The 12,981-nt window shown below is 60.9% G+C and overlaps 1 protein-coding gene across 4 annotated transcripts in view; it reads right to left on the bottom strand.

Moving 5' to 3' along the window:
* Positions 1–12,213, bottom strand: part of ADGRG1 (adhesion G protein-coupled receptor G1) — a 38,014-nt gene extending 25,801 nt beyond the window's left edge. Inside the window, exons 1-2 of one of the 4 annotated variants that reach the window (XM_019795299.2) lie at positions 12,062–12,213; positions 4,530–4,697 (exon numbers count right to left, since the gene is read on the bottom strand). The gene's annotated coding sequence lies outside the window, so the exon portion shown is untranslated. Of the gene's footprint in view, positions 1–4,529; positions 4,931–5,277; positions 5,373–12,061 lie in introns of those variants that run through there. The other 3 variants (XM_034672850.1, XM_034672855.1, XM_034672851.1) reach the window with 3 other exon arrangements.
* Positions 12,214–12,981: the final 768 nt, after the last annotated feature.

Genomic DNA, 12,981 nt, shown 5'->3' with positions numbered 1-12,981 from the left:
CAAGGGCCCCACGGGCTCTCTGGGGCCTGGTGCCTTTCCCAATGACGTCATGGAAGCACAAGGCTAATGCTCCTGATAAACTCACTGCTGCTTCCTGAGGTCTTGGTGGTGGCCCAGATCAGTGGCAAGGACAATATCGCGTACGGCGTGCCGAGCACCACAGTCAGCACTCGAAATAGAGTGGCTCACTTAACCTTCTGAAGGGACCATTACCAGCTTCATTTCAAAGATGAGGGAAGCAAGGCCCAGAGAGGCTAATACACCTGTCCAAGTTCACGCAGTTGATGCGGCCGGGACAGAACCAGACAGCCGCAGAGCCACCGCCTTGGACTGCCTCGCCCAGGAGCACGGCTCAGCGGGCGATGGAGGAGCAAAGGTCCGGGACAGCTCTGCATGGGGCTCTATGCCCACGGGGCCCTAAGCGGGCAGCTGCCTCAGCTAATCCCCCTCAGGGTCTCATAGAGATATTAGAGACATAGGTATCTCCAACCCCATTTTACAGCCTAAGTAATGAGGCTTTGAGAGATTGAGCGGTGGGTTCAAGGTCACTTTTCCAGGGTTTGAATCTAGTTCTAACTCAGCCACCATGTGACCCTGAAGACAAAATCTTCAGGCCAGGTTTAGGGAAGACCTCTCAAAGCCGCACAATGAGCTAAGTACACACTTCCCAGCCCTGGGCTGCTCCAGATTCCAGCAGCCACACTGCCGGGAGGTGGGACTCTCATCTCTATCGTGGGGACACTGAGCTCCAGGCAGGTGACAACCTTGGGCCCCTGTGGCCCTTGAAAGACAAGGCCGGGGCTTCTGGGAGGGGAAGGCAGAAGCCTGAGGACAGGGCAGAGAGGCCTGAGAGGTGGCTCGAGTCTCTCACTGTTGCTTGTCTGGAGTTCCTTGCAGTGGCCCTGAGCCCAGGGAGCCGGCCTGGAGCCGTTAGCTGCAGAGCCGCCAGCCTTGCAGGGAGCCAGAGCACTGGCTTCCACAGCGAGGCCTCTGCCCCCAGGCCGCCTCCCTGTGATGTTGAGCCCTGTCCACTGATGCCTAGAAGCTCCTGCAGCTTCTCTGGGGCTCAGCCTTTATCCCTGCCTGCCTGAAACTGCCACGCGTACCACAAAGTGTCTGAGCCGGGAGCCTGACGCCCACCCCGTGACCTCCCCACCAAAGCACCAGTCAGGTGGGAGGCAGGAGGCCTAGGTCCTGCCAGAGCCCAAATGGCCCCAGCTGTCCCCAGCAGAGAGGCAGGATGAAGCCCCCCCCCCCCGCCCCGGGTTGTTACAAGTTGTCTCTGGGCCTCAGTGCCTCTGTCTGCCCGACGTGGAGACCTTACGACAAAGGTTAGCGTGCAGGGGCCAGCACTGCTCTAAACGCTTTACTACAATCACTCCTTCGTGTTTACAACAGCCCCCCCACGGGGACACTACTGTCACCCACTTTACCAGTTGAGGACACTGAGGCAGGTGCCCCCGCTCACACCCCTAGAGAGGAACAAAGCCAGGATTCTCCCCAGGCAGACCGGCCTTGCCATCTCTGTGGGTCCTGGCACCTAGCACAGCGTGGGCTCGGCAGCGGCAGGGCTGGGGCTCGAGACCAGGGCACACGCTCTCTGGCACCCGGCACGGAGCCCCCTCCCCACTGAGGGGGCCCAGAGAGCAGGGTGGGCCAGATCGCAGACTCTGGAGCCCCGAAGACAAGCAGCTCCCCATGGGTAAGCCTCCCGCGCCTCAGCGTCCCCGTCTCTCAAGTGGACACATCAGGACCTCCTGCCTCGCGAGAACGAAGGTGGGTGCGCAGCGCTGAGCCCAGGCCCAGCAGGCTCTGAGGGCAGGGCAGCTCCAGGGGGTTCTATAGCTCAGGCCGAGCCCCCAGGGACCAGGGAGAGTGTGGGGCTTGAGGGGCAGGCTGGCACCGGGCAGGGGTCAGGAATTGTGTGTCCCAAGCTCCTCTTGCACCCTTGGCCCCTCTCCCCAGCAGCCCAGGCCTGACCCCAGAATCTGTAGGGCTCCCCGAGGGCCTCAAGGAACCCCCAGTGAGGCATGAGGACCAGCCGGGAGGAGGGTAAGCCTGGAGGGCTTGAGGCCCAGCCAGCCCCTCCCCACTGTGGGAGAGGCCCCTTGTGCCAGCCCAGCTCCACTCCCCACTTGCCATCTGCCTGGTCCCTAGGCTCCTGGTTCCCCAATGGCTGTGTTTGCTCACATGATACCCCCATCTGCTGGCAATCAGAAGGCAGGGTCTGGGGGTGCCAGGCCCGACACCCCACTGCCTCCTCCATGGCCTCCCCCCACAGCCCTGCCCCTGACTCTTCACCCCTGCCCTGTAGAAGCCCACCTGTGCCTGCATCCCTGGAAGGGACCCTTCTCCCACCCCCCCTTCACCCCTCTCCCCACATCCCTGCTGAGGACAGAGGGACCTGTGGCCTGGCTCAGCCAGAGAACGGAGCGTGGTATACGTGGCCCCCTTCATGGCTGTGCCCGCCTCCCCCTCCCGTCTTTGTCCTGCAGGGCCCTGCTGGGAAGGCGATCCCCACAGCACACAGACCCTGCCTCTTTCAGCCTGGCGGCCCCCTCCCCCTCTGTCCCCACAGCTACGAAGCTGCCTTCCAAACACAAGTGAGTGATGAACCCCGCAGCCTGGGCTTCGGGCAGCCAGGCCACCCCCGAATCACAGCCTTTCCCCTCCCCATCCTGTTGGGGTCACAGCCAGGCCACCCTGCCCCCTCCCTGCACCCATCTGACCTGGCTGCTGGCTGCAATGCTATCCCTCCCCCTGCAGAGCAGAGTAAGACCTGCCAGCCTGGCCCTCCAGGCCCCATAAAGTGACCCATGGCAGGTCTCCAGTGCCTTGTCTGCCCCATCTCCCGGCTCTCCTCGTTCCCAAACCCTTCCCATGCAGTGGCCTCTGCCCAAAACGCCCCCCACCCCATCCTCATATATGCAAACCGACCCTTTTACCACTCCCCACCTGTCTCCAAGCCCAGCTGGGTTCTCCCAGTTCAGAAAGTTCTCTTCCCCTCTACGAGCAACATTATGTCACTCCTCAGCCTCTGATCCTCACTGTCTCATTTATCTGTGTCCCTGACAAGGCGGGGTGTCGCAGCCAGGCTGACCACCCCCCGTCCAGTGGCCCAGGGCACTGAAGCCAGCATGGACAGTGCATACAGCCCGGACTGGTGTCTCTCATAAGCTGACACTCTTGGAGCCAAGCCCCAGGCAGGACAGCTACCATCACCCTTACACAGCCATTTAACAGTGGGGACAACTGAGGCCCAGAGAGAGAGGCAAGGCAAGGGGTTATGACTGAGGTGGTTCTGTATCTCAGATCCCCGGGGTCACTGCAGCAAAGGCGGATTAGGTCCGGCCCCCAAACTAGTCCAACCTCTAGACATTCGCAGGGAAGTTCCCAAAGGACCCTGGCCTGGGCTCCAGGGAACCAACTCAGCAGCTGATGGCTCTCACTGACAGGAGGGGCTTCTTCCCACTCAGTCTCCAGCCCCAAGAAAGCACCTCTGCCCTCAGAGTACCCACAGTGAGGGGCGGGGCTTGGCTCTGAGTCTGGGCCACCCATGAGTTCTCAGACACCTTCATTGTCTCATTCATTGCCCCACCCCCAGGATATCAGGCACACAGTAGGCACTCAATAAATGCTTGCATGAATAACTTCCCTGGCCCTCTTCCGACCCACTCTACCAGGCAGGATGGGAGTTGGGGTGGAGGGGTGAGAGGTGCCTGTCTCGCTAAGTGCCCCCCAAACCTCCTCAGTAAAATGAGCCCCAGTCCCTCCTGTGGGGCCAGGGGAGACCCCAGCTCGCCCCCCCCCACGGAAGGAGGCTGGCAGGGGAGGAGAACAGGAACCAGTAGACCCCCCCGCGCTGGAACAGGGCGGGCGTTGCGGTAGTGCCTGGGGAGAAAGTCCTATCAGTGTCGCACAGATGGGAGTGCATGGTCTGGTGGTTACGGGCAGGGGGCTCCAGCCGCAGCTTCTGCTTCCCCATCTATCTGCCCCGACTTCCCAGGACCCTCTCTCAGACCCCACGGCCGGGACCCTGGTGGCCGGTGTGGTGAGGAGCCAGACTGCCCCTGGCTCACTTGGGTACCCTGGACCCAGCCCTGGGCATCAGTGGACCAAGCCCTTCCTCCTCCAGGCTGCACCCTGGCCCTTTATCCCTAGACTTGATACGTGAGCTGGGATCCTCAGTTTTCCCATCTGTGCAGTGGCAGCAGGAGTGAGAAGTTATCTCACAGACCAGTGAGCAGACCGCAGCTTGCCTGACCTCGGGGCTATACCACCCTGAGCCTCAGTTTCCCTAGCTAACAGATGACTAGTGGCTCTGAGAGATTCCATCTTCTGGGGCCCCGTCCCCTTCTGAGACACCTCCCTGTCCATCCCGACCAACCCTGGAGACCCCGCACAGCAATGTTCATCCAGGCTGACTGCCACCAAGAGACCTCCCAATCCCCCGTTCCACCACCACCCTACCCTCTGCCACACACACCACATCCCTCCTCCTTCCCGCTGTCACACCCTTGCTCCGGTACCTGGTGCTGGTGGAAGGTCCTGTGTGGGGCCAGGCAGCAGGAATTCCTTTCACGATTCACCTCGGAGGCTTAACCCACCCGCCGGGGTCGGCTGCCCCCAGTGGGTGGGCTGGCGCGCGCGTGGGAGGCGCCCAGATCCTCTCGCTGCGGAGCAAGGCGGGCAGGGAGCTGCGGAGAAGCAGGGCAGGCAGCGTGTGTTTGCGGGCGGGACGCCCCCCTCCTGCCCCAGTCGGGCTCCTCCCTCTTCCCTAGCTTGGCTGGGATGACGGGACCTTATACGTGAGTCACGGATTTCTCAGAGGGAGACTGGGAGGAGGCAGGGCCAAGAGAGCTCTGGCGGTGACCCTGGGGGATGCCCATGACTCAGCGCTGGGCAAGGGGGCATCTCAGCCTCACTACCCAACCAGGCAGACAGGTGCCAGGCTTCGTGGACCACAGCCCCACTGGGGATAACCCTGCCTCTCCGCCCTCCATCTGTCGCTTTCCCCTGGGACTCTTCTCCCCAAAGTTCCCGCAGAGAAGCCAGGGTTGCCACGGCGACAGGCTGTTCAGATACTGGCCCCCCACCCCCAGGCCCAGGCGACAACTGCCCCTTCCTGAAGGAGAGTCCAGCCTCCTTGGCAGCAGACAGGAGCCGGCGCTGACCAGCAGAGCGGAAAGCACGGGGGGGGGGGGGGGGCGGCAGGGGCAGGGGTGTCAAGTGGCTCGGCATGTGGTCAGCCACGCCACTCACTACTGACCACCTGACCTTGAGCCCTCCTTGAGCCTCAGTTGTCACAGAAAGGGACCGATCTCAATGCTCCCCAAGTTGCAACATTCCAAGACTCCAGTTCCAGATTCTGAGACTCCAGGGGCACATCTGCTGGGCCAAAGGGGAAACTGAGACCTGGGGAGGAACCATTCTTGGTGGCTTCCAAAAGCTCAAAGAGAGAAATTTGGAAATGGGCTGATGCCCGCATTCCCTTCTGGCCACTGGCCTCTGTCAGTGGCTCCCTCCCACTGCTAAGGTTCATAGTCACCCCGAGAGTCAGGAAGCTCCAGACGGCTCACGGCCTGCCCTGCAGACCTGGAACTCCCTGTCTTCCCTCATCCCTACCCGATTCCCAAGTCAAAGGTGCCGTAGGAGTTTCACAATATAATGAAGGTAAGTGATGACAGCAATAAGAATAACAATAATGATTACATTTACTGACCATTTACTGCATTCCAGAATCTTCACTCCCACCATCACCATAGCACCACAGGACAGTGGTGGGAGGAAAACATGTTGCTCAGGCCAGTGCCCAGCACTGTGAATGTGATGATGAAGAAGGGAGAGCACAAGGCGGGGAAATGCAGCTCGGAGAAGGGAATTCACTTGCCCAAGGTCACCCAGCTGGGAAGTGGCAGAGTTGGGATGGAGGCGGTCTGGCTCCACATAACGCTACTGACCACTCATGCATCCAGCCTCCCCAGACCCCTGGCATGGGGCCCGGCCACAGCAGATGCTCAGGGCACTGAAGACCCCTTCTCTTCATGCAGGGATCTGCATTCTAGAAAAGGGACCTGGAAAAGTCCCCTGATACCACACGAATGGAAACTTTTTAGGCAATCTAGGAGGCCAGGGATCCACTGCGGGTGAGATGTACCCCTCACCTGCCTGCACAGATCAAGCCACGGGGAGAGAGGCAATAAAGCTAATGGCGAGGGACAGGGAGGCCCCCAGGCGAGCGCTGCCAGGAAGCAGTGCTGTGCTCTCCGAGCCATCAGCCCCTGGGGCGGGCTGTGGCCGATGCCCGCGTCAGGTGGGCACTGTGGGCACTTGGCCTGTGTCTGGCCCACTGCTCCCTCCCAGGGCCACAGCGGACACTCCCTCATTGCCAGGGCTGGGGGGCCAGGAAACAACAGAGCGGAAGTGAGTTATCCAAAAAGGATGTGGAGTCCCTGACATGCAGTGTCCCTGGGCAAGTTACCTCCTCCAAGCCTCAGTTTCTCCAAGGTCTGTCCTTCAGGGCCAGGGCAGCTGGTAGCCGGGGCAGCCTCAGCTGTTCCCCGGACTCCAGGTCAGCATGAAACAGTCCCTCCCAACACACACCCCCCCCACACAGAGGGTGTGACCAGCACCTCACAGGTGGAGTGATGGAGACGCCGCTCTCTGCAGATGGCAGGGGCACCCCAAGCCGAACATCTGAGCAAGGGACGCAGAAGCCTGGAGCCAGCTGCCCCTTGGGCCACGTGGGAAAGGCCTATGCGGTGGCCTGGCCTGGGCAGGAGACAGCTTGCCAAGCTCCGCCCACCCTGTCACCATGGGGCTTCTCGGAGACCTGCAGTCCTGGGCTCTATGCCAGGCTCCAGGGCAGGGGTGGACAGCAGACCCACCCAGCCCTGAGTCTGGTTCACATCAGGGTGACCCTGGGAGTCAGTTACTGGCATTGCAGAGCTCCCAGAGTGCTCTTGGGGTCACAAATGAGAAACCCAATAAATTACTATTCATCACAAGAGCACCTATTATTAGTACTAATAACAGGACTGATAAGAGCTGCCGCGTCCGTACGGTTCACGGTTCAAGACGCTCTGTTTTATGTGGATTGTTCTCATTTCATCCCCCCAGACTGGTGGGCAGGGTCCCACTGGTATTTCAGAGACACAAAGTAATTTAGCAAGAGAGACCCTGGTTTGGACTCGAGGGGCTTACGCCAGCAACGTGGGTGGGCTGGGTGGAGGGGAGGTCCAGTGGGCATTGGAGAACGTAGAGGCAGAAGGAGAGGTTGAGGGGAGCCTTTGGTCCAAGAACCCGAAGCAGGCCTACGACCCCCTCGCCCACACGTGAGGGAAAGGGGAATGAAGAGATGTCAGAAACTGCCCTGAAGCATGGGGGGCATGGGTGGGGGTGCAGATCTGGGAGGCAGGGAAGAGGCTGCCCTTGGGTACCGTGGAATGGGGGGGAGCCTTCCAATAGGCCACTGGGGGCACATTGCTGGGGCTCAGGGCTGAAGGGCTAGGGTCCCCCAGGGCCCAGAGAAAGTCACGTGCATCGCTGGCTGGTGACAGAGGCCAGAGGCAGGGTAGGGATTGCCGAAGGTGAAGGTACTAAAGGGTCTTCATTTTAAGGGATGGAGGAGAGGCTGGGAGCCCGGGCTCTGAGCTCAGGCCAACGGGCTTCTCCTCCCGGCTCTGCCAGCTGGGTGACTCAGGCACGTCTCTCTGGCACCCACCTTCTCCTCTATCAAGGGGAGACAACACCAGCACTGCAGGTAATAATTAACAAGGCCACACACATAAGGCTCACAGCCCAGGCTCGAATGAGCAGCCTGATATCCTTGCAAAAGCTCTACTGTTCAGAGCAGCCTGAACATGAAACAGAAACAGGACTGCCGGGCAGGTGGGAGCAGATCTGCGACCACGCGTGAGCCCCAGGACAGGGTTAGAGGGCGGAACTCCATGGGCCCCTCTGTGACAGAGCTGGGGGAGAGGCCTTATCCTTCTCTATCCTCAGTGCCCCCTCCCAGGGCAGCGCGAGCCAGCCTCGCACACAGTGAAGAGCTGTGCCCCGCTGTGGGAAGGGTTGTGGGCAGCCACTGGCTGCTTGGAGTGGTTTTTTTATTGGACAAGAGCACTTCAAGTCCACACTTGTCCCTTCGCAAGCTGAGTGGCCTTGTAAAGCACTGAGTGCCACGCCTGGCACACAGTAGGTGCACGACAAGTATTGGCCAGTGTCACTGCGGTTACCATAAAGTTAATACAGATGCCAAAGGCCTGGCACTCCACAGTTTGCAAAGTCTTTTCTTTCTTCTTTTTTAAAAGATTTTATTTATTTTTTTTGTCAGAGAGAGAACACAGGCAGGGGGAGCAGCAGGCAGAGGGAGAAGCAGGCTCCCTGATGAGCAGAGAGCCCGATGTGGGACTCAATCCCAGGACCCCGGGATCATGACCTGAGCCAAAGGCAGACGCTTAACCAACTGAGGCCCCCAGGAGTCACTGCAAAGTCCTTTTGTGTCCAGCATCTCCTCTACAAAACAGTGATGACTGTTCCCATTTAACAGAGATGAAAACTGAGGCTCAAAAAGAGAAGCTTCGCAAAGCCTCACAGCATGTCAGCACCAGAGCCGGGACTTGAAACTGGGTCCTGGGCTCCAGACCATGTGCTTTGTGGCTGGTGCTCCCGGACACCTCCCTGTTCGTTCCCATGGGAAAGCCTTCTGGCCACAGGCGTGGGGGCGGCTGTGGCCCCATGATAACACCACCTCTCATCACAGCCGCCCCAGGGCCCAGCATGGACGGCGTCGCCCATGTGACTCAGCCACCCTCACAAAGGGAGCTGTGTGCCCTGTGCCCCAGGCCCGCCTCCCCCACCCACTGCTCAGCCCCCAGCTGGAGAAGGAACAGGGAGCCCGAAGTATCCAAGGCTGGGGAGTGCACGGGGCCCTGTGGGCCATTAACATGGGGCAAGTCTAATGGAGATTCAAGCCCAGGCTTGGGGTGCAAGTGGTTGGTGCCAGCTCCAAGGATGGATGGCAAGGCCAGGCAAACAGGAGGGTGGAGACCATGCAGGTCCACACCAGTGTGTTGGAGACCTTATTTGGAGCTCCAAGAACAGACTGGACCCAGCTGGCTCCCTGTGGGGCGGAGCTGAGGCGGGTGCCCAGCCCACATGTACCTGCCTCAGATTTCAAAAGCTCTGGAGCTTGTGGTCGGGGCTCCTGTGGCTACACCTGTCCCAGCACTGGCCCTCTCTCCACCCCTCCCCCATGAAGGCTTGAGACCCAAAGTCCATGCACCCCTACTGAACACTGCGTGCCAGGCAAATGACTTCGATTTCCCCCACAATTCTGCCAAGGAGGCCTTGTCCCATTTGCTGGGGGAGGAGACTGAGGGTCGGAGAGGGAAGGGAGCCAGCCCAAGGTCACACAGGATTTGAGCCAGATCTTATTTCAAGGCCTTGAAACTCCCCCAGTACCTCCTTCCTGGTTCCCGGGGCATCTTGACCTCATATAAACAAGAAGTGGCCTTGGGCCCAGCACAGGCGGGCAGGCAGACAGACATCCCCCCTATTTCTGTCCCGCTGGGAGGAGACCACTGCAGAATGCGGGTCCTCACAGAGTTCAGGCTGGCTGGGCATCCGAGGACCACCCCTGCTGACCTCCCCAGGAGGCAGGCACACCTGGGTGCCCAGCTGCCTGAGATAGAAGGTAGACAGAGCTGCCACCCCCTCTTTCCGGGCATGACGGAATGTCTGACCTCAGCCCAGCCCCCAAGTGCACTTGGCTGGAGGGTTGGATCCAACCAGAACAGGCCAGGAAGGTCATTCTGGCCATACTCCTGCCTCTCAGCTGTCAGAAGCCCCTGAGCCCCTGAGCCCCTGGGCAAGGATGGACCCACCAAAAATGGACCACAAGCTCTCTCCCCACACCCACTTCCATGCTGCTGAGTCTGGGCCACGCCTGCCATGGGAAACAGGTGCAGAGACAGGCATCTGGAGGCCTGGGTTCCTCAGAGGAGGTCCTAGCCATCTGTGAACATCAGGCCCCCCTTTGCAGCTCAGGGCGTTGGAGCTAGGCGGACTGGTGGCACCTTCCCACTTGGCTGCGGGGCCAGCAGTGCAGCCCCTCCTCAGAGCGACAGCTGGGAGGACCGCTGCTCCCAAGGGGCCCCTGGGTGCCCTGCTCAGGCCTGGGGAGACCCAGTGACCCGAAGGCTCCAAAATGCCCCTCGCCCCACCTACACTCTCCCAGCATGGCCCCAGAGTCCTTCAAATAGCACCACATGGGACCTGACACCACATTGTCCAGCTCTGAGCTTTCTGTGCTCTGTGTCCCCAGGTCTGGAATGGGGATACCAGGCCTGTCTCACAGGCAGAGCGAAACCAGGTGCTGTTACCACCCCGGGCTCTCTTTTAAAGGCAAAGTCCTTCAGTGGGGTGGGGGGAGGGGGCAGTGCACAGAGGAGACTTCTAACTACTCCTTCTGCCCTGTTCAGACAGGAGGGCTGGGACAGGCCCCCCGGCTGATGTCTCCATGCTCGCACCCCTTCTGTCAGCAAGCCCCTGGGCCCTGGACTCTGAGGTTTGGGTGGCAGCTGCTCGGGCCCCCAAGACTTAGGCCAGAGGCCTCCGGTCTGGCAATGAGGCATTGGAGCTCCCACGCCGAGGGAGGCAAATGAGGCCCGGAGGGGTGGGGTGGACGACCTGTCAGGTGACACAACAGTGTACAAAGGCGGCGGGACTTGCTTTGTCTCGCAGGTGACAAGGTGCCACCTCACTTGACTGCCAGAGTGGCCCCAGAACCCCGGATCTCGACTTTGACCTCCCCCGTGTGCCCCACCCCTCGTCCTCCACACCCACCTATCTGTGCCCAGCAGCGTGATGGTGCTGGCGGCAGGAGAGGAGAGGGCACCTGTTCCCTCACCTGGGACCCCAGCGGCCACCACTTCTCTTTCAGGAGAAGAAAGAGCTGGAACTGGACCTATTTGGTGGAAAGCCCACCTATTTGGTGGAGCGCCCGGCCTCCGGCCCCAGGAGACACCCCCAACAGCTCCCAGAAACACTGCCTTCTCCACATGCCTCTGCCCCACCAGCCAGGCAGCCGCCGGGGTCTCCCCCTAAGTGCGGGGGCGCAGATGGCTCAGAAGGCATAATGGAGCAGCAATGACAGCCGCTCATTAGCAGGGGCTGTCTAATTAACAGAGGGAACGTGGGGGGCCCATTTTGCTGCCCACACACCCCAAGGGAGCCAAGTTGGTAAGGGCAGAGCTGGCCGGGAGCCAGGTTCCTCCCACCTCCAGCCACCCACGTCTGTCTGTCTGTCTGACACGTGGGCTGGAGGACCAGGAGGGCTGGGGGGGCAGGTGGGGACTGCAGCTCCCATCTCTGTTTCCACACCGCGGCCCTTGCCCAGCCCTCTCGGGGTGCAGACAGGGAAAGCACCCAGGGAAGGAAGCTCCCAGGCCTTTTCCTCCACGACGGCTCTCCCGTACCGGGGTGTCCTCAGCCGCCATGCAGGAGTCTCATCACCGAGACCGGAGGGACTTGGGGAAAGGCTAGTAATCCTGTGCTGGCCAGATGGGGCAGGCATGCCCCCAGGCCTGGGCCCTGTCCCCTCTCCTCAGCTGACCAAGGCAGGCTGCCTTTTTCTTCCTTGTCGAAAGTCAAACAACCCGGCCAACCTGCTCCCGAACCGGTTTCCCTCGGGATCCTAGGAAGAAACAGGCTCTGGGTGCTGCGGCACGAAACAGGCAGAGGCCCCGGGTGCATGTCTCCTGCCTCCCCATCCAAGCCCCGGGGCTTGCAGCCTCACCTTGGTCGGCAATCTTACCTAGTCCCCCCCACCAGCCAAAAACAACCACTGCGTGTGTGCGCCCAGCCCACACTCAGAACAGCAAGGGGGAACCCCAGGACAGCCAGGGCCTCCAAACCTGCCCAGAACCCTGAGCAGACCAAGGGCCAGGCATGGAACGAGACCTCAGAGCCTGCCAAGTTCAAGTGGGCCAGGCTGGGAGTCTTTGCTGAATTTTCCTGCCCCGTCCTCCACCATAAACAGCGAACAGCGGCTTCTTACCTCCGGGTCTCGGCAGACCCCTGGCTGGACTCTGCCTCCTCCCCTTCTACCGCCTCCCAGGGCTTGCGGGCACCCAGCCTGAGCTTGTCTGGGCAGGCTGTCCCAGGTAAGGCTCCGCCTGCCTGTCTTGAATTTCCGGCTGGCTGCCACCTCCCTCTCTCATTCCTGGATTTCTCTGCGGGGGCTGCCCTGGCCCCCCGGGTGCTGAGTGCCCCACACCCCTGGCCTCAGCCCTCTGTGGGTTTTCAGCACCTCCCACCCAATGCATGGGCTGCTGGCCCGCCTGTAGGCCCCAGAGGAGCCTGGAGGAGTCACTGTTGGGGGGTACTGGCCCAGCTTACGCAATCATCAGCTCCGTGAGTTCCCTCCTGCTGCCTCCCCAATCTCAGGCCCCACCTGAAGCCTGCGCCAGGCTCACCTGGCTATAAGAAAAACAAGTCAGCAGCTCACAGCTGGCTGGAGGCTGGTGGTAAGGCCCTGCTGCAGGGGGATGGGGAACGGGGTACCTAGTCTCTACCCTCAGAATCTCCAGCCTCCTGCAGGACACAGCGCAGGAACTGAGACAGACAAAAGGTGGGCACAGGGATGCGAGCTCCGTCGTAAGGAGTGGCTGGGGGCAGCTGCTCCAGGTACCTCAGGGAGTGCAGGGACAAGTGGTCCAGATAGGCTCTGCCCCACCCAAGAGGCTCCCATGGGGGCCCTGGGCACACCCCTGCCAGCGTCCTCCTGGACCACTGGCCCCCAGCCTTGCCTGGCCAGCCCCTGCTTCACCCTTTAGCCTCATCTCAGACCAGCAGTCCTCCAGGGGGAGGGCGGAGTCTTTTCAAAGTTCTCACAGCCAGGAATGCCCTCCCCCGGGTGGCTTCTGATTCCAACTCCCACCCCCAGTATCCCCAGTATGGAGACCTGAGACACCACTT

The sequence above is a fragment of the Ailuropoda melanoleuca genome, chromosome 12 (assembly GCF_002007445.2).
Source record: "Ailuropoda melanoleuca isolate Jingjing chromosome 12, ASM200744v2, whole genome shotgun sequence".
Taxonomy (NCBI): domain Eukaryota; kingdom Metazoa; phylum Chordata; class Mammalia; order Carnivora; family Ursidae; genus Ailuropoda; species Ailuropoda melanoleuca.
The sequence above is the reverse complement of the archived record's forward strand: the minus strand, read 5'-3'. Positions and strand labels throughout refer to the sequence as shown.